The sequence below is a fragment of the Chaetodon trifascialis genome, chromosome 11 (assembly GCF_039877785.1).
Source record: "Chaetodon trifascialis isolate fChaTrf1 chromosome 11, fChaTrf1.hap1, whole genome shotgun sequence".
NCBI lineage: Eukaryota > Metazoa > Chordata > Actinopteri > Chaetodontiformes > Chaetodontidae > Chaetodon > Chaetodon trifascialis.
Window position 1 is genome coordinate 25745648 of NC_092066.1, and position 20510 is coordinate 25766157.

At 41.8% G+C, this 20510-nt stretch overlaps 1 protein-coding gene across 1 annotated transcript in view; it reads right to left on the reverse strand.

The window, feature by feature from the left end:
- Positions 1-15890, reverse strand: part of fam110b (family with sequence similarity 110 member B) — a 65858-nt gene extending 49968 nt beyond the window's left edge. Inside the window, exon 1 of the mRNA XM_070974231.1 lies at positions 15773-15890. The gene's annotated coding sequence lies outside the window, so the exon portion shown is untranslated. The remainder of the gene's footprint in view (positions 1-15772) is intronic.
- Between the last annotated feature and the right edge of the window lie 4620 nt (positions 15891-20510).

The following is a 20510-nucleotide window of genomic DNA, read 5'->3' on the forward strand; positions in this document are numbered from 1 at the left end:
CACGCTGATCGACAGATGGTCCATAGATTCACCAGCCAAGTATGTTTTGTAAGGGCCTGGCCTTTTCCAAACTTCTTCTATGAACGGCTTCCCAGATGCTTCTGTAACAAACCATCTGTCACACCAGGTTACACATATGCATGGAATATGACCAAGAATGGCTGAGAGTGAAAAGCATAAACAACTTGAGCAATAGAGGAAACTTTTTTTTTTTTTTTTTTTTTTCACAATTCCTTCATTTGTTAGAGGTTGAGCTCACTCTCACCATTGTAGCTAACATGAACATATCTGAGTTTGGAGACATTTTGCTTAAAATTACTTGTAGTTTTTGGATCCAGCTATCCATTTATCCATATTCTTCTGACGAAATAGCAAGGGAAGTGGTTAAAGCATACATACTACAGCAATTTTTCTAATCTCCACTGAAGTGGTAAGTAGGTAATGTACCGCTCTGCCTTTACTGTGACTAATATCTGCCTTGGATTGGTAATCTGTACAAAGCACTGTCCAGGGTCTCCTTATAAAATACGGATGTACCGATACTACATTTTTTTTCCAGACCAAGTACAAGTACTTACATTTGGGTACTTGGGTACTTTACATGTGAGTACTTAGAAATACCATTACAGTCCTTACAGGCTCAACTTCTGCTCCATGACAGACTGTTTGGTCATCAACAGCAATGTACTGAGTTCTGTTATTTTTACCGCCCATGGGCTGTCTCTTAACATTTTCTCTCACTTCTTTAATGTTTGCTGCAGTTGGTTGTTGCAATTTCCTGCTGCTAGCATTACCAAACTCCTTAACTCTGCATTGTGTTGTTCCTTTAGACATTTTATGGGATTGCTTGTGTTAAGGAGCTGCATTTCATGCCTCTTCTTGACAATTTAGCAGGTGCAGTTGAATTGGAATAGTTGTACGATTGTGATTATGAGTGCATAGGGCTGGGCCGATAAAACGATAGCGATATGTCTCGCGATTGACAGGTCATCAATATCAATATAAAATGCGTTCAATAAAGCATTCAATAATTTTTTTTTCCTTCGTTGGAAGAAACCTGAAGTTGCGAAGCAAGGTTGGTTGCATGAACAAAGGCACTCGCTCTCAGGTAACTGAGCAACGTAGGGAGTAATCGCTAATCAGTGAGAGAGACACGCTAACACGCCAATCATGTAACATTATCAAGTTCGGTTGCGCCGTGTCATTGTCACGTGTTTGTTGCTCCGTGAGGAGTAAGATGAGAAATAGAAAGTGAGCGCTGCAGCGAGCGAAGAAATCGTCGATAAAACAGGGAAAGTCAGCTCGCCAGTATGGAGTTTTTTGGATTTTATAAGTCGGACCGTAGTCAGACCAATGTGGTCTGTAACTTATGCAAGACTGTCGTCCTCACCAAGACCGGTAATACCACAAACTTATTTTACCACCTTAGCCCGCTCACTCTTTGGAGCACAGCCGTATTCGCTAACGTCCGCCAACCGCAGCACCACCACACAAGCAGCTGACCACCATGCAGAGGTATCTGCTTCAGTGCCTGATGAGAAATCACCTAAAAGGCACGAAGACGTAACGGAGGCAGCGGCATATCATATAGCTAAAGACATGCTTCACTGAGCACTGTGGAGAAGCCAGTTTATAAACATCTCTTACACGTACTTTTTTTTTTTTTTTAAACACACTTGCAGTAAAAATATAATTGAATAGTTTGTGTATGTTTAGAGTAAGAAGAGTGACTAAAGTTGTTCATATGTCTAGGCTGGTTTTATAGTTCAGTCAGTGTTACTGTCTATCATGTTTGTTTGTTTGTATGTTACAGATGTCAAGTCCACCTCAGTTTCTGCTATATTTCCAAAACACTGCACATATTTGAAAACATTTTATTCACCAGAAGGTGAATCAATTTGTGAACTTTCTGCACTAAACCTGCAGAAAAAAAGTTCTCAGGTTTCTCTCTGTTAACATTTTTACACTTTTTTTTTACATTTATTATTTGAGTGTTTTCCATGGTTGTGTTGACATTTCCTTTCTGCCTTGATAGCTGAGGGGATTATAATCAGAGGAAGATTCAATTTAAAATAAAAATATTTAAATTGAATGTATTTTTCTCTTGGTCCTTATTTTAAATAGGTCATTAAAAATATCAATAATTATCGATATCGACCAATATAAAACACTTATATTGCAATAGAGTTTTCAGCCATATCGCCCAGCCCTATGAGTGCATAAGATCAGTATAAGATCCAATACCCAATACTAGCATCAGTATTTGTGCTATTACCAAAAGCCCAAACCATCTACGGTCACCTGGTAAGTTGCTCCCTCTCTCACCTGGCCTAAGCTATCCACCATTTTCAACTGATTTCAACCATACATATGGCGTTGTAATTCCTTATTTTTAATATTCCTTATTATTAATGTCAACAAATCCCATGAGCAGACCCAAACCGATAATGTGTTTGTCAGTTTCTCAATACTGTCTGACTTCTCAGCTCCAAGCCCAATAGTTCCCACTGAAGAACTCCTTTTTAAAAACAATTATATAGTTTTATTTTTAAAATGGCTCAGTAACTTCCTCTATGGCACAGAAGAAAAAGATCCAGCTTTGACACACACACAATGCTTGTTAGTAAGACACATTCAGTATTTGTATGTCTCTGCACATTGGATTTGATGACAAGAAGAATAACACAGAATACTACCAGACTTTCAGCTGCTCGGCTGCAAACCATGCCACAGCACATTGAAGGTCACAGCAACGTAGCAAACCAATCACTGCAGTATTTGCAGTGTTTCCTCATGAAAATAATCCAATTCAGAACCATCTTTAGGAGCCAAAGTCAAATACAATACAGCCTATGACCTGAACAAACATGCTGACTGTTGCAAGAATCATTCAAATAAAAAAGAAAACAAAAGAAAATAAAACATCACTTGAAAAAATCTATATCTATAATCTATATTAACTCTGTTCCAGACTATAAGAAGACACCCTGGTGTGCGTTGCTGGGATCATGTCTACATGAGTACCTGCAAGACAAGGTCAGGGTCTGTCTGTACAAATGGAGCTCAAAGCTGGACCAGACAGAAGGACTGTGTGTGCCTGTGTGTGTGTGTGTGTGTGTGTGTGTGTGTGTGTGTGTGTGTGTGTGTGTGTGTGTGTGTGTGTGTGTGTGTGTGTGTGTGTGTGTGTGGTAAAGGAGGGATGAGGTCCTGATACTAATCCTGAATGACCAGGAACAAAACCCCCATCACAGTGTACACCGGCAGGTTAAATAAGTAAAACAATGAGCTGGAGTCAGGTTTTCCCATGGAATTTCATATATTCTTTATTTTAAATGACATTCCCAACACTGGCTCAACTAATGTGGTTTTTCAATTGTGAAGACATTGATTATACCCTTATGCTGACCATCAGCAGCTCAGTTAAAAGAAATGCCAAAACTGCTAAATACTAACTGCAGAAAACAACATAATGCTCAACAGAGGCAGGCTGTAACAGCAGACAACACTAACACAGCAGGAAGTGTAGAGGCTTCATTGTGACACACCAGCACCTTGTCAGCTGTGTTTTGCAGTGCTACAATGACAGCTATATACATCCTCCATCATCTATAATCACTTATTTTGGAGCCAATCCCAGCGGACACTGGGTGAGAGGCAGAGTACGCCCTGGACAGGTCGCCAATTCATCATAGGGCTGACGCATAGAGACAACCATTCACACTCACACTCACACCTACTGGCAATTTTAAGTATCCTTGTTCGGCCTATCTGAATGCCTCTGGACTGTGGGAGGAAGCGAGAGGACCGGAAGAAACCCACACATGCACAGAGAGAACACGCCAACTCTGCTCACCACTGCACCATCCTGCTGCCCCAACTGTGTACTGAAAGGCTGCACAGAATCAATCTGACAAGAGAAAAGTATCATCAAAAGTAGTCATTGCTGTAGGTATTATTACAGTACAGGGCTGCACGATACATCATTTCAGCATCAACACTGCAATTTGTGCATGTGCAATAGTCACATCACAGGACGTGTGATGTCAAGTAAGGCAAATGAACTCAAACTATAACTTTCAAGCTATAACTTTTTTGCTGCTTGAAAGCAAAAAACTGCATGGTTTTCATTTTCCATGACTCATTAACAAGAGGAGTCTGTCTAAAACAACCTCATTTACTGATTTACAGGTTCAAGAAGAAGAAGAATTCCTTTATTCGTCACAATTTTATACACACAACATGCAGAGTTGAGGGGGAAACTGCATGCACCATGCATTTTGTGAAATTCTTTCCCACTTTTTGACCCATCCATGGTCAGTCCTTCCTCCGCAGCAGACCAGGAGCGGTGGGCTGCCAGTCAACCGGTGCCCGGGGACCCAGTTCTCGTTTGTCGCCATTGGTCATGATCTTCTGGTGATCTTCTTGCGGGTATTTTTATGGAGAATACCCCAGGTGAACACGGGGAGAACATGCAAACTCCACACAGAAAGGACCTTATTTTTCCACGAGCAGCAGGCACCAAAGGCATGGTGGAGGACACACCACCAGCGCCCACAGCGGGATTTGAATCGGGACCTTCTAGCTGCGAGGCGACAGTGTTACCACCGAGCCACCCTGCCACCAATATTGATAGAGTGATTTATTTTATGTATTTATTTATTTATTTATTAAATCTATGCACCAAACATGGAGTTTGCTCTGCTTGGACAGCAAAATGAGCGAGGAACAGGAGAAAATACTGAAAAGGAAGATTTGATTTCGACGTCAGTCATATGGAAATATTTCCTCCACAGACAGGATGATGCTGACTAAAACAGATACTTAACAGCCTGTCGTGATATACAACAGTTTTCTTAGGTTTAATCACTTTCATAAACGTTACCTTTAAAAGCTATTCATTGTTAAAGGCACAATTGATTCAAACTGAGGGGCAAATCACTAACGTAGAGGACAGAGCTGGGTTAGGATGAAGGATACAGACTGTCAGCTTGATGGAATTCTGGATGCCAGAACTGACAATTCATGGCATTATGTCATGTTTTTAATCTCATGTATTTTTCAAGTGTAAACAAATGTAAAATGTCAACAACACCAAACAGGAGTGAAGTTCCCTTATATTTTGGGTCATGATGAGTCCAAGGAGTTAAACACATGAGACCCAAGTTATAATCTTTGGATAAATATAGATCTTTAACAGTGGATAGTTACATGGATATAGTAGTTTTGGCCAAAAACTGTTAAGCTTGAGTGAGTAATATATAGATGCTTAAAAAGTCAAATTATTTGATTTAACTAAATTATGCAACAGCTGTGAGGAAGAAATGTTGAGCTATCTGCTCAGTACTTTGTTTGGGTTGGTGCAAGTTGGTGCTGGTGCACAGGACAAGGGGAAGGGGAGGGACAATGAATGTGGCATGCTAATGTGTTCACACAGTGAAGAAGAATAGATGGCAATTTCTATCTCCAGAATGACAGCCCACCTTTAGGCCAGAGACGTGTTAAAAACAATCAGTCAATTAATTAATGACTCATCAGAAAACAACAATTTTTGATAACCACTGACAAAAAAATATTCACTGGATCCAGATTCTCAAATGTGAAGATCTGCGGCTTTCCTCTTTTCATCTTTGGGTTTTGGACTATTGATCGCACAAAACAGGACATTTGGAGACGCACTCTAACACTTGAACTAAACAATTACTCATACAAGTTATAAACACATTCGCTTTTAAATCTCAGGCATGATTAAACCAATCGATCCCATGTGCAGTTTGCCTTGTTTTCAAACATTATTTTACATTTGATTGTTTGAATTGATTCTAGAAAATTCTTGACCTAGCTGTCCTACGGTCTGAACAACATGCTGGAATATGATGCCACACGAGTCATGACTTTTGAAATCTATTTCAGTGGACCCCCCAAACAAAGTCTATATATGAGGAATTAATGTCCTTCATCACCCAGAGCTCGTTATTTATTTATAGCAAAAATGTGATCAAATCCCAACTGTCCCTGGACATAGCAGGCCTGGGCCAACCACTGAAGCTCCAGTGAGAGCCAGGAAAAACCCTGACTGTTTGTGTTTGCATAGACTAAATTATCCAGCATTACTCATCAAGACTGCAGACAGAAGCAGTGCACTGTCAGCAAGGCTCTCACTGTGGCCCTGATGTGAAATTCCATGACTTTTCCTTAACTCTAAAAAGGGGTCGAAGGGCTTCAATAACCACACAACTGTACAGATCAGACTGTATGCCAGGAGATGTCACTGCCATGTGAGTGTAGGCAACATGGAAAACACTGACACCATATTGTTGTACAATCACTTACAGAGACAGATTCAGAAAAAATCCAGTTCAAGTGTTTTTACGGACCAGCCAAGGACTGAAGAGAAAAGAGGCAACGTGAGGTAAAGGGCTGATCAAGCACAACTCAGCCAGGTTTTCTGAGGTATCCCTAAAAGAGAATGTACCTTTAGTTACTTTCATCAGCTTAAATAAATGCTGCTTTAAATTTGGACCTCTTTATTCTTTCGTTGTTTAAATAAACATCCTTCTTCACTGCCTGTTACACAGTGCCCGTTCAAAGGTAGCATTAGTTTGTCTAGGTATAGTTACACTATAACATTGCACATACAGTACAAGTTAGTTCTAATGCAGAATTAGATATAAGTTGAAATTTACACCTGCACAAGTCAGTGATAGTCATTCATCACTACTATCTGGAAGGAAGTGGTCTCCTGAGGCACTGAGGTACTGGGATGTACTGCAGGGGTCACACGGCGAGGACATTGAGGGAGCTGTGAACTGCACAACTGACTACATCAACTTCTGTATGAACGTTGTTGTTCCCTTAAGGCAGGCGTCTCAAACTCATTCCACAAAGGGCCGTGTGGCTGCAGGTTTTTCCTCCAACCAATCAAGAGCATTCAGTCTGACCAATCAGCTGTCTGAAGACTGAGATCAGCTGATGAAATGAGTCAAGTCTGGTGTGCTGCTGCTTGGTTGGAAAGAAAACCTTCAGCCACTCGGCCCTTTGTGGAATGAGTTTGAGACCTGTGCCTTAAGGAGTGAAGTGGGGTGCCACCATCGAAGGAGACGTGGAGAGAGGGAACCAGCTGAACAACTTCTTCAACAGGTTTGACCACCCCAACTCATTCATACCTCAGAGTAATAATGCACCCCCCTCCCCACCCTCTGTTCTCTCTCTCCCTCTAGACACCAGCACAGAGGAGTTCATCCCCCCACTCAAGATCACAGCAGCCCAGGTGTGTGGAGAGCTGAGGAGGCTTCAACCCAGCAATGCAGCAGGTCCAGATGGAGTATCCCCTCGACTGCTGAAGGCCTGCGCATTGGAGCTGGGAGACCCCCTACAACGCATCTTCAACCTGAGCCTGAAGCAAGGGAGGGTCTTGCATCATCCCAGTCCCAAAGGGACCAGAACCTGAGCAGCTGAATGACTTCAGACCAGATGCCCTGACATCACACGTGATGAAGACCATGGAATGGCTGCTGCTACACCACCTGAGGCCACAGGTGCGACCCTTTGCAGTTTGCTTACCAGGAGAAGGTGGGAGTGGAGGACGCCATTGTCTACTTGCTACACCGATCCCTCCCCCACCTGGACAGGGGCAGCGGTGCAGTGAGGATTACATTTTTGGACTTCTCCAGCGCCTTCAACACCATCCAGCCTCTGCTCCTCAGAGATAAACTGACAGAGATGGGACTAGGCTCACACCTGGTGGTCTGGATTACAGGCTATCTGACAGGCAGACCTCAGTATGTGAGACTGGGGGACTGCAGGTCTGACACTGTGGTTTGCAGCACAGGAGCACCGTAGGGGACCGTGCTCTCTCCTGCCCTGTTCACCCTGTACACATTGGACTTCCAATACAACTCAGAGTCCTGCCACGTGCCAAAGTTTGCGGACGACACTGCTATCATGGGCTGTATCAGGAACAGACAGGAGGAGGAGTACAGGACACTGATCCAGCACTTTTCACATGGTGCGACTCCAACCACCTGCACCTCAACACCACCAAGACCAGGGAGATGGTGGTGGACATCAGGAGGCCCAGGCCTCATCCGGAGCCTGTGACCATCAAAGGGGACTGTGTGGAGATTGTACAAACCTAAAAATACCTGGGAATGCAGCTGGATGACAAAATGGACTGGACTGCCAACACAGATGCTCTGTGCAGGAGAGGACAGAGCCGACTGTACTTCCTCAGAAGGCTGGTGTCCTTCAGCATCTGCAAAAAGATGCTGCAGATGTTCTACCAGACTGTGGTAGCAAGTAACCTCTTCTAAGCAGCAGTGTGCTGGGGAGGCAGCATCAAAAAGAGGGACGCTACACGTCTGGACAAACTGGTGAGGAAGGCGGGCTCTGTTGTGGCCACAGAGCTGGACAGCCTGACATCTGTGGCAGGGCGACAGGCGCTGAACAGACTCCTGTCAATCATGGACAATCCACTGAATCCGCTGCACAGCATCATCTCCAGGCAGAGGAGCAGCATCAGTGACAGACTGCTGTCACTGTCCTGCTCCACTGACAGACTGAGGAAGTTGTTCCTCCACCACGCCATGCAGCTCTTTAACTCCACTCGGGGGAGGAAACGTTAAACATTTATGTCAACATTCCTCAATGTCCTGAATGGAATCTGTAAAACTCTGTTCAATATGCACCTTAACTTGCATTCTGTTTGCACTGGACATATAAACTTTGGACATCTCATTTAAACTCATGTAAACACTTGACATTTAACCTTGCTTTCTGTTGCATTGGACATTTTTACTTTTACTTCTGTTTGGACATTTTTACTTTTAATTCTGCTGCACTGGACATCTGTACTTTTAGTCCTATTGCACTGGACATGTGGACATTTTCTACATTTTTTTACCCTTAACTTTTAACTCTTTGCTTGCTGTGCTTTTAGATTATTTATTGCATGCCTTTTACTTAAAATTTCTATCTATCTATCTGATGACATGGAAAAAGATTAGAAAGCTCAAGAAGGCTAATGACAGAATAGCCAGAGGACAGAAGAGCCAGAGGACAGAAGAGCCGGAGGACAGAGGAGCCAGAGGACAGAGGAGCCAGAGGACAGAGGAGCCGGAGGACAGACGAGCTGGAGGACAGAAGAGCCAGAGGACAGAGGAGCCAGATGACATGTATTCAGTATTTATACTTGAGGCACATTAACTGTACTGAAATGAATACTAACGTGTACAGCTGTTTGGATCAGATGAGGGAACAAGTGCGATTTTATGGTGCATTTACTCAACATATGACACTGGCACCTCTTGTCTTATCTTGCCTTTTGTCTTGTTTGAAACTCGACAGAATGTTTCACAGATACTGAGACTTATGGTGATGTTTTTATTTATCACCAGTCATATGTTTAACACAGCCATCGTAACCCTTGTTAGTATCATAGAAGCAACTGGTAAATGATCAGTGCAACAATAATGCCCTGATTTGTTGACTTTTTGGCATCTACTAAAACTGCACGATTATGAATTCAAGGACAGACAGATATGATGAGCAGAGCTGGAAATTCCAGCTGTTGCAGGGATGCTGGACTAAAATTATCCTAAGGGGCATCTGAGCCCTATGACTCATTTAACATAAAACTTTATTAGCATAGTAAAACTGTTTTTCAGACTCTATAGTTTTTCAGGGCCATATCGGTATTATTTGTCATTTTAAAGCATTTGACTTTACTGACAGCTCTAATTAAATTCATTTGAATCAAAACACATTTTGATTTCACAGAGATTCTCATGAGGCTGTCACGTTAACAGCAAAGAGCAATGAAAAAGAAAGATATATATTGCACTTACTCCATCAGATTGTATACTATATACTACCCAGCAAGTACTAGTTACAACTACCAAATCATAAGTTAGCCCATGAAACTTATCATACAGAGCAGGTTCAGATCATACTTTCAATCATAGTTGTATTTGTAGATATTCAAATGATGGTGATCATGGCAAATTAGTTCCATTAATACATGGAAACTGTCTCTATCCCTCCTCTCTCAAATATAGTCATCAAATCAACCTGTTTCATTGACTCATTCTGGGAAAGGCAATCTGAAGAATGCTGGATCCAATATTTAGTCTGTTTTTTGATTCGGCACCATGGCAGGATTACCAATGGAGTGAAGCAGCCAACTGCCCTCGGTCCAAAAACTTCAGTGTCTCTAAAAGCTCAAGCCTTACTGTGTGTCGACTGGTGTGTGCTGACTTCATTGAACATTTCCTATGAAACATGCAGCAACTAATTGACATGATAAGGCTTTAATTAAATAAGGGTTGACTGTATGTGATAATGCCTTCAAGGTACGATATGTGATGATATGGCCAAAAGTTTAGTTTAAAACATTCAAAAGATGAAGTAACATTATCAACGGAATGTGAAGAAACAACAGTTCTGACAGTCTGTCAAAGGCGTCCATGTATTGTGATGCACAGATATCTATTGAAGTTAGCATTATGGCTGGGCGATAAAACAATAGTGATATGTCTCGTGATAGACACGTAATCCATATCAATAAAAAATGCGTTCGATACGACATTCGATTAATTTTTTTCTTCATCGGAAGAAACCAGAAGTTGTGAAGTAAGGTTGGTTGCATGAATAAAGGCACTCGCTCTCAGGTAACTGAGCAACATAGGGAGTAATTGCTGATCAGTGGGAGTGACACACTAACACGCCAATCATGTAACAGCATCACGTTCGGTTGCACCATCACGTTGTCTCGTGTTTGATTCTTAGCAAGGAGTGAGATGAGAAATAGAAAGTGAGCGCTGCAGTGAGCGACGAAATTGTCGCTAAAACAGGGAAAGTCAGCTCGCCAGTATGGCAGTGTTTTGGATTTTATAAGTCGGACCGTAGTCAGACCAATGTGGTCTGTAAATTGTGCAAGACTGTCGTCCTCACCAAGACCAGTAATACCACCTTAGCTGCGCTCACTCTTTGGAGCGTAGCTGTATTCGCCAACGTCCAACAACATCTGCAACCGCAGCACCACCACACAAGCAGCAGACCGCCATGCAGAGGTATCTGCTTCAGTGCCTGATGACAAATCATCTAGAAGGCACAAAGACATAACGGAGGCAGCGGCATATCATATAACTAAAAACAAGCTTCCGCTGAGCACTGTGGAGAAGCCAGGTTATAAAAATCTCTTACGTATTAGGATTGGGCGGTAATCCGGTAATAAGGTATCCCGCACTATCTAAAAATAGCAACGGTATCAGTTTCATTACCGTCATTAAAAAATGCTGTGCATATAGGTCTATGGGGTCTAACATAATTGTAGCATCGTCATAACAAAAATGAAGTCCACTCCGTTCAATGTATCTGGTTGAATTTTTACTCAAGAAAAAGGTGACTGCGCAAAAGTACATGCTACAAAAAGAACCTGAGCAGTTTTACAGGTGTTTTAACACAGGTATGTCCAGGCACTCATATGGGCGCGTCTGGGCAGAGTACCGTTATCTCGTCCAAGCACACGGAGAAACTCCTCTGTTGAAAACACTTTTTCAGCCTTTTTCCTGCTTGCTATTGTTCTTAGCTCTCATAAAAGGACGAAATGCAAATAAAACAGTAAAATAACACTTCGGGCTGCTCAGCAGAGTCCTCTGTGAGCGCTCTGCTCCTTCATGAGATGGAGCGGTGAAACTAACTGCGTGGTTACGCTGGTCAATAGCTCAGCGACCCGCCCAAATTCACCATAGAAACACCAATGACGATCCAGAAGGAAGTAACCCCAGAGATAGGTTATCGTATGAAGAGCGCTCCCTCCATTCGAGAAACCCCCTCCTTTTTATGTAAACAAGCAGGACCTTCGTGATTGATCTCAAAATAACACAGAGTCATAGGAGGAGACATTAGGAATATAACTTTTGACCCCAAAAAAGCAAAGGTAAGACATACTGTATGATTTAGCTAAGTTTCAAAACACTGCACATATTTGAAAACATTTTATTCAGTAGAAGGTGAATCAGCTTGTGAACTTCCTGGTACTAAACCTGTGAAATAAAGTTCTCAGGTTTCTCTGTTTACATTTTTACACTTTTTTTTACATTTATTATTTGAGTGTTTTCCATGGCTGTGTTGACATTTCCTTTCATTTCTGCCTTGATAGCTGAGGGGATTATAATCAGTGGAAGGTTAAATTTTAAATAAAAATGTTTAAATTTAATGTATTTTTCTCCTGGTCCTTATTTCAAATAGGTCATAAAAAATATCAATAATTATTGATATTGACCGATATAAAACACTTATATCGTGATACAGTTTTCAGCCATATCGCCCAGCCCTAGTTAGCATGCTAACCAGGTAGCTGTCGTCCATCCTCTCTCCTAACACCACTTAGTAAAGGCCTCGATAGTTTCAGCTGGGAGATGTATGCAGAATTGTTAGGTTTCATAGACACTCATAGGCAGGTTTCATAGCTTCATTCAAACTTAACTGAAACAAAATAAAGCTCAGCAAAAACATCCGGTCTTTCCAAAGTTACAACAATCACCAAATCTGATGATTCTCCGAGTTAGTTAGTTGCAAATATTACAACTCTAGACACTGCTTTTCCACGCTGACGATGATGGTCCCCACCCGTCACGTGTTCATCATGCCTGGGTCAAAGACCTGGTTGGAGCTGCTGCTCACCTCAACACCATTTTCAAACTGGCCTCTTTCAGTTTGTGTACAGTCCACATCTGACCATGTTCACTGAGGGGCTGCTGAACCCAATTCTGTTACCACAATGTAAACAACAACAATCCCCCGGTGCTCTGAGATCCATTCAGAGCAGACTTCAGTCACACGTTTCATCTTTGAGGCTGCTTCTCACATGCCAATTTCATGTCCTGTGCGGTGTACAACACATGAGCTGTTACATTCCTGGACACTGATTATCTGTGTCTTGTCTGTTCTGTTCTGTTCAGTTGCAGCTGAACCAGGTGTGCAGCCATGACCTACCAGCACTAATTGCTAATTTTTAGCACCTGCTCTGGAGGTTTTAAAAGCCTTTCCTCTTCAGCAGCACTCTCTCTCCTGGCTACCACTCTGGTTGGTTCTGTTGTATTTTGTTTGGCATTATCTTATTTTTCTTTTAGTTATGCAAAATAGTTATTTTTAGTTACTATTCTTGCGCATTCTCCCCTTCTTTGTCCAGCCTTGAGCCAGGTTGTGACATTAGGTCTACACCAGCAACACACACATTGAGCACAGTCAGAACTCAATGAGTGTGTGCATGAGAGACAGAGGTGTGTGTGTGTCAGTTATACACTGAACAACGTCTGTGCATGTGTGCGGTCGACGTTACAGGTGTCAGTTATATGCAGGGTAATGCCAACGTGAAACCGTGCAGTACGAGGAATGATGATGAGCAGTAGGGTTAAAAGCTATATACACCTTGCAATCATAAACAACAGCCTAGTATGTGCCTGACACCTGAGCAGCTAAAAAATGGTATGTTTTTTTTCCTTCACACTGCCATCAAAATGAACTTCATTTGATTTGGTATCAAAATAAATCTGGAGGAATTCGTTCAACTGATCTCATCAGACCACAAGACCAGACACTTTCTGCAAAGCTGCATTCTACATCATTCAACCTGAGAATGAAAGGACAACATCGTAAGTGAAATAAGTTTGATTAAATGCCAAAAATATATGGTTTTGGTTTTAGATGTTCTGGAATGTTCAATAGAATTGGACAACTAAAAAAGAGAGTAAAATGTCAACAGTTTTCATTGAATAAAATTACACTGAAATAGTTATGGTTTTCTTTGACAAGACTAAATTACCCAGACTTTTAGTCCACTAAAACTTGACTTAAAAAAAACAGGATGAGGTTGACTAAATAGATTAAAAAAACAAAAAACTAACAAGGACTTTTGATGAATAGAAAAATGGTTGACAAAATTAACACCGACTGCTAGACAGCAAACCTGGGGACAGGTGGTTTTCTATAATAGAAAAACTGTACACATTGTTGAAGGAGCAGGGTAAATAGAGCCCCAGCTGTTCATTTTTCCCAGGTGCCCCTCGGAGGTTAATCCAGCCATGCTGAGAACATGGAAAAGTTTATGGATGCAAACTGTGCACTCTCCAAGTTCACCAAAGCTGTCACTAACTGGATAGATGTATTACAAAATTACATATTTTCGAGAACGTGGAAGCCTGCAACATTAAAAGTGATGCACATGAAACGTATGAAAAATGCATATGACAACTGGAGCTGGAAGATCCTCTAATTTCATTTCGATCTATTGTTTGGGAGAATTATACTCAGGAGGTTACAGTGACACTGAACAGTGCCAGCACTGTTCAACTAAATCCGGACATGTCTCTGGAAAAAAAATCACAATTTGTGATGCCATCACTTGAATGTGTCTATTATAAGCCATGCTCATGTTCCTTCATGTGTGTCCTTTAGTCAGTCTATGGTGACTGCCCCAAGCAACGTATCCACATTTTATCCTTTGCCCTGCATAAATGATCACAAGCTGCAGCCATCCAGGAACTATACACTGCCCCGAGAGCCACTCTCACCACATATGGACAGGTCTACAGAGACCTACTGAACTGTGTAACACTTGACAATAGAGGGAGTCTTGACTGAGTATGAGAACAAACCGCTAAACTGAATGTAAAAAAAGCTTTAACTCTGCTGCTGGCTATGACGGTCAATTTAAGTTTATCATATATATGCTACACCTGTCTTATTGGACAATTATTTTTATGAACTTCTTTAAGAGCATAAAAGTTAGACTATTTACTAATAACGCAGCATGGCATACTGATATTAGTGTTATTCTAAGAATTATGACTAATGAGCCAATGTTTATATTTTTTCAAACTAAATGAAAAATATTGATTTTTGGTTTTTCCTACCTAGTCGAAAACCTACCAAACTGTGATTTGAAAACTGACCCGTGTAACAACTTCTGTGTACTTTTACTCACAGAGCATGTACTGTGTATCCTTGGCCAAGTAGGTGTTTGATCCAAGATATCACTTCTGGATTAAAACCTGGGTATCGTATTGGGAGCAATATGGAAACATTTGAAACTATATCCAGCCCTGGTCACCACCCCAAATACAAAAGTAACTGTCACATCAAGAATTTCATGAACAGACTGGAGACTGGAGACCAAGTAAACAAAGCACTGAAAGAGCCTGGACGCGTCCAACATCCCTCACACTGTGAAACCATTCCTTCCACAAGGGAAACAACTGCAGTGTCCAGCTGATAAGTGCAGACTGGACATGTGTCAGGAGCTGCACATTAGCAGTTGACACAAACACTAACTACACCTGCGTGCGTGCCTGCGTGCGAGCATGTCTGTACGCACGCGCGCGCGCGCGCGCGCGCTGGTAGTGGTGCAATGCCATGTCAAACCCCCACCGACACAGCAGCACAGCCATGGACGTATTAGTTACAGCACGGAATGTTTCTGTGTTCCTGAGCTGGAAGCCAGCTTTGAAACGCCATACTAAAACTCCAGCAGCTGTTTAAACAACACAATATCACATAAGCATTAATAACGGTCGACAAATATGGCGTTAAATGAATGTGCCTTTGCTGCTGCCTGTATGACAGTAAGCCGAACAATAGCCACATTTTCGATATGACTGGATATGATGAAAAAACAGGTCATGCGTATCGTCAACGGCCTCAGTGACGTTTGAGCCATTACAGGGATGACAGGCCGCCAGGTTAGCATCACCACTAGCTAGTTAGCTATCCTTACCTGGATATCCAGCTCAACAAAACAAAGGATGCTGCTGCGGTTTCTCTCCGTTAGATCGGCGCGTCTGTTCGGCCTGACAGCATCCTGTTCCCAATCAGCAGCACCACTGTCACTGTACACGGCGGTAAAACAAGCGCTTCCGGTCACGACTTTCATAATAAAAGTCGGATTATGTCCAAAACCTATTAAAGTCCTATTTACAGTAACTTAAATTTTGACGTTGTTCACTCCTTGTGAAAACAAAAAGAGGAAAAGCAGAAGTTAATTTCAACCAAATATGACTAAGTGAACCACTTAAAATGAGTCTTGCATAGGCACATCTATCTGCTGCCCATGGTTGGTGTTTATTGCAGCACAAAAATCAACAAATCACAACACATTTGTGATGTGTGCTCCTCTAAGTCAAAGTAGGCTGCAATTGTAAATTTTCTATGTAATTAATATTTATAAAATAGATGCAGTGGCTCCATCTGCAAGAGGTTTTACAGTGGAAAAAAAACAACGAATAATTTAGGTTATGTAGTTAGGTACTTCTTACACAGTAACAGATGCTTCCCAGGTACAAAATTAATCAGTCTCATGCTTTTGTTTTGACGGATAAAAACACATCTTTTCCGGTTATTTGTCTACTAATGCTAGCCACCTTGATGCAACTGCCAACAGCTCAGTGTCTGCAGTGAGACAGATAAACGCAGCCGAACGGGAGAGCGCCCTAGGCCTGGCTGCTCCTTTACTGCGTTTTACATCGACTGTAAGCATTTGCACTCTGATATCTACCGTGTGAATATGATTTTCTTTACTATATTTTCATGACTGCTTGTATTTTTATGAAATTTGTGTACATCTAATTTTTAGCCACTCAGATCTCCCCTATGAATATGAATGGAGCGGTCCATTCATTAAAGGGCCAGTGCGCGTGTTTTCTAAGGGGTTGCTAGACTAAATAGACAGTTTCCCATTTATCGTAGAAAACTAGGGCAAATCTTTCCTTGTGTTTATCTTGTTTCTTATTGTTTCAGGTGAGACCCTAATGCTCCAAATAAAGGGTAGTTCAGGTATATAGTACTGTACATCTACAAAATTGGTGGACTTAAAAGAGACCAGGTTAAAATAAAATGTTCCAAATTGATACAAAAGAAGCAGAGATATCCCAATTTTTAGTTCCTAATATGGGTCAAACTCAGGGGAAAAAAGAAGCTGGAACCTGCATTTCCCACGATGCAATTCAGTGGTCTCTATATATGTCGACATATCTCTCTATCCAGGTTGTAAATTGTTAAACGTGTTTATTAAAGTCACTGGACAATTAAAACGTCAATCACCAAGACATTTTTGTGTTCGTTCATCCAAACAAACAAATCATCATCAGTTGTAAAGTGACAGGAAATAACTCTGGGAAGAAGAAGCCACATGATCAGCACATGATCAGAGATGTAAAGTCACACAACTACTGAAACTCACTGAAGTATGCTTGCCAGGAGAGATGGTTTTCCCAGCAGCTCATGGAAGGGCTGAAACGTGGTCATCCAGGGATTCATTAAAAAAACACATACAAAACACATGAAGACATTTGGAGAATCCAGGTAAAGGAATCAAAGTGACATAAGAAACCCTGTCGTCATCCCATATGGAGCTGGAGTGTTCATCTATGTCAAAGTGGTGCAGCACTCACTAAAGAGAGGAGGGGGGTTGAGACACCACATGTCCTCAGCTTACAATGCTGTGTTAAAGACTACACCTCTGCACTTCATGGATGAACCAGCTTACTCCACCTCACAAGAGGGAGGAGGGGCACTATCATAAGCTGCTGGGAATACCTTCTCCTCTGGCAAGCACCCTTCAGTGACATTTCAGTAGTCATGTGATTTTTACATCTCAGGTCATGTGCCGATCGCGTGACTTCTTCTTGCCAGAGATCCTTCCTGCCACTTTACAACCAATGATAGTGTTTGGATGAACACCCAAATGTATCGCTGATTGTTCCTTTAATTGTCTGGTGATTTTAATAAACCTTTTTAACATTAGCAGTGATTATTATTAACTCCCTGCCCAGTAAACAGCTAAATCTTTTAGACTCCACAGCATCAGTTTAATGCAGAAGATGTTGATTCCAGTTGACAATCAAACATTGTTTTCAAAATAAAATATTTCAGTGAGGTTCAGCTGTACAATATTTACATTTTATATTTTACATTCACACTGGGCTGCACGGTGGCGCAGCAGGTAGTGCGCGTGCCTCACAGCAAGAAGGTTGCCGGTTCGATCCCCGGGTCAGGCGGGGCCTTTCTGTGTGAAGTTTGCATGTTCTTCCCGTGCATGCGTGGGTTCTCTCCGGGTACTCCGGCTTCCTCCCACAGACCAAAAACATGCTCATTAGGTTAATTGATGACTCTAAAAAATTGTCCGTAGGTGTGAGTGTGAGTGTGAATGTTTGTCTGTCTTTGCATGTGGCCCTGCAATTGGCTGGCGACCGGTTCAGGGTGTACCCCGCCTCTCGCCCATTGTAGCTGGGATAGGCTCCAGCCCCCCGCAACCCCGAAAGGGATAGCCGGTATAGATAATGGATGGATGGATTTTACATTCACACTTATGTATTCAGTTGCTTAATTAATTTACAGCCCTTTTTTGCTTCCATAACATACAAACAAGTAGCTGGACAGTGCACCTGAAAGCTATGCCACTGTGTGACTGTTCTACATCTCACTGCAGGAACAGTACAGGGTGCTGAGCTGGAGTCAGGACATGATTGCTTAGGCTTGCATAAAGAGTGGAAGCAAGGGGAAATAGCCCGCCTAACCTGTCAACACCTCTAAAGCTTGCTGATAAGAATACTTTTGGCCATGTAATGTTTCACCACCACTCAGTTACTTATCCAAAACAAAAAATGTGAAGCACAGCAACAACAATCTGGGGTCCACCTTCCCTTTACTTTTGTCAAAAATTAATATCTTTTTCCAAAAAGGCCAAGGACGGCTTCTCGAGCATGGAACAGCCCCGACAGACAGTTAAGGCTAATAAGCAGAATAAATTGTGCCTCATGTTTTGATCTTTGCAATCAAACAGACAATTGTTTTTCATCCTTTTCAAATTATTTGACACCAATAGAATAGAGGTCATTATTTATCCATGAAGTGTTTCTTTTTAACTATCCTGATACAACAGAATTCATTCATCAAATTCATTTATTTGTAGTCTCAGTTACTCACCATGTGTGAGTGTGTAGGTCTGCACACTTCTACGAGTATGCATAAGGGAGAGCTGAACCAAAGCCGATGTGATCATATGTGCCTGTGGGAGTATGTTTCTGAACTCTATCTAATCAAAGAGGGGAGATGCTGCAAAGTGAAAACGTGACTTCATATTCAACTCTGAAAATCAGCTGAATAAATGTAATGTAAAAAATAAATTACTTGTCTTCAAAATTGCTTGTAGATTGTGTTCTTTCTATACCAAGCAACTTTACCAGTCACCAAGCCAATCTTCCTTGGGAGAAATTGTGTGGGATTACAAGTGGTGGTCATGACAGGCGAACAGAAGGAAATGGCATTCTTCATGTGCAGTTAGGCAGACTGGAGGAGAGGCCATGAAACCGCATGCGTTGTATCATACATCAGAAAGCACTCTGTGCCAGAGCCAGATTTTCCTGTTGGAAACTAGGGACGCACCGATCCACTTTTGTCACCTCTGATACCAATACCAATACCAATACCAATACCTGAGGTTTAGTAATCAGCCAATACTGATACAGGAAAAACAGCGCTTCACCTAATTACCTAACAAACGGTATGTCTCATTGTGTGAAAAAGACTGGGATCATTCTTCTGTGCATCAGATTTGACTTAAAGTTTATTACCTATTTTTTAAAAAACAAACAGATATAAATGTACTAAGTTATTTATTTAATAACTGTGCATCAGTACAACAACCTTAAACCAATAGCTTCTCTGCTTGCTCAAACAACATGTAAAAAAAATATAACAAGTGTAACTGGATCTGTCTCCCACTTGCAACGGCATCACTCACAGTGTATTGTGATAGAAGTCCCTCATTGACAACCAGCTGCATTGTATGTGCAATGCAGCTTAAACTACACACTCTCATGCTGTCCATTGCCTTTCGCATGTTACTGGCGTTGTCCCTCAGAATCACGTGGACTTTACTCAATGTACATCATATATTACCTTCAGGGTAGCTGCCATCGTATCACTGGTGTGTAACCCATGGAAGTTTGTAGCATTGAGCATTGCAGTGTGTGGCACATAACTCTCATCCAGCCAGTGTGCAGTTAAACTTAAAAGTGACACAGGACATCCTCTCCATGATTTTTGTTGCCTGCACACTACTAGGTGAAAATTTTTCACCTCTTTCCTTCATCTCCTTCAAGGATAGCTGCGTCATACTGCCTCCTTTTTTTTTATTCAGGTCAATGAACTCAGCGTGCTTCCTGGCGCGAAATCTTTGTAGGTGCTTGATTAAGTTGGTCATATTATAACATTACGTTTTACCACCGTCCCTCAGAACATTTACTGCGCAGCTATTGCAAGTAGCCATTGAGTTTGTAGGCTGAGGTAGTTTGAAAAAGTTCCAGATAGCCGATCCTTTCGCTCACTCTATTTTGAAAACAATGTGGTCCACATTGTGTGCGCTTCAGCACTGCGTGTTGCTTGCGCATGACGCCACTCAGAGCGCCTATAGCATAGCATTCGACTGAATAGATCGGCCCCTATGTATCAGGCCC